The 1767-nt window shown below is 37.1% G+C and overlaps 1 pseudogene; it reads left to right on the top strand.

The window, feature by feature from the left end:
• Window positions 1-623: 623 nt before the first annotated feature.
• On the top strand, window positions 624-1311 carry LOC130847871 (olfactory receptor 4A47-like; annotated as a pseudogene).
• Window positions 1312-1767: the final 456 nt, after the last annotated feature.

The raw sequence follows: 1767 nt of genomic DNA, 5'->3' as shown, positions 1-1767 counted from the left end.
TTCAATGATTGGTTAAGAAGATTCTTCCACCCCTAGAATGTAGAAAGTCACCTCCTCGATTAAAAGGAAAGGAAACATAAGGTAAACCTTGCTTTACTTTTATATTAAAACTTTAATCAGTATTTATTTTTGCATAAGGTATTAACTATATGTACAATTTATTAGCTTGCAGATGGAAAGCTAGTTGTGACACCTCATTTGTTTAATAATGTGTCCTGTTCCCACATTTGTCTCTAATCACTTGCCTCTCCCTTTGTCTATAACATTATCAAGGTTAGGGATGGTGTTTTAATCAGCTTTGTAATATAATATCTGAAAGTACCAGAACATAATAAACCATACTGCCTATTTGCTGAATAAAAATTATCATAATATTTCAGAAAGTCACTATTAATAATATATATTTATAGGTAATTTTGTCCTGAACTCTGAAATAAGACATAGAGAAGGACCTATGGAAAAAAGGAAAAAATGTGACTGAGTTTGTCCTCCTGGGGCTCACTCAGAGCCTCCAGGGTCAGAAAATATTATTTGTCATGCTCTTGCTCATCTATATTGTGACAATAGTGGGCAACCTACTCATTGTCCTGACTGTGGTGTTCAGCCCAACCCTGGATGCCCCCATGTACTTCTTTCTTGGCTACTTATCATTTCTGGATGCTGTTTATTCTACTAACTTCATCCCAAATATGATTAATAACTTCCTTTGTGTGAAGAAAACCATTTCCTTCCAAGCATGCATGACCCAGCTATTTATGGAGCACTTAGTTGGTTGTGCTGAGATTTTACTTCTGGTGATCATGGCCTATGACCGCCATGTGGCCATCTGCAAACCCTTGCATTATTTGACAATCATGAATCAGCACGTGTGTGTTCTGCTGCTGCTCTTGACCTGGGCTGGTGGGTTTTTACATGGTGTCCTTCATCCTCTCTTTGTTACAACCTTCCTTTCTGTGGCCCCAACGTCATTGACCACTTCATTTGTGACATGTATCCTTTGTTAAAACTCGCCTGCACTGACATCCACATTATCACCCTCACAGTGCTTGCCAATGATGATACAATCTCTGTGGTCATCTTTACACTCTTACTCATCTCCTGTGGGGTCATTCTGCACTCCCTGAAGAATGTTAGGAAGGGAGGCACAAAGCCTTATCCACCTGTGGCTCCCACATCACTGTGCTGGTCCTCTTCTTTGTGCCCTGTATTATTACACACGTGAGACCTCCTTCTACTTTACCCGTTGATAAATACTTGGCCATGTTTTACACCATTATCACTCCTACGTTCAACCCTCTACTCTATACCTGAGAGATGGAGAGATGAAAACAGCCATGAAAAATCTCTGTGCCAGAAAAAGAAAATGAGGCAGCAGGGAAACGTATCACATATTTTCCGTGAAGAATTGCTCTTCCCAGGAAAGCCATGTGTGATTATTTAACTGTAGTAAATGTCTCCTCAGGTTTAGTAACTTGGGTATGATGAAAAGATTTATTATGGGAAGACTTCCAATGATCAAACTATGCTTTTCACCTTTTCATGATTCCCTAGTTCAAAGTCTATATTTTGTTTGAAATATATTTTTAAGATTTCCACAGTTTCTACAGAAAATATGTATAGATTATGCATGTAAAATATCTCTATTGTGAGTAATATTTATGTTCTGTATTATGAGTTAAGCTGTAGTTAATACTGTATATTTATTTAATTAGTGTAAGATTTTCTCATTATTAAGATTTTCTTTTAAATAATATAATCATTTTCAGA

This window comes from Hippopotamus amphibius, chromosome 3, assembly GCF_030028045.1.
Source record: "Hippopotamus amphibius kiboko isolate mHipAmp2 chromosome 3, mHipAmp2.hap2, whole genome shotgun sequence".
Lineage (NCBI taxonomy): Eukaryota > Metazoa > Chordata > Mammalia > Artiodactyla > Hippopotamidae > Hippopotamus > Hippopotamus amphibius.
Note: the sequence above shows the minus strand (reverse complement) of the source record. Positions and strands in the feature narration are given on the sequence as shown.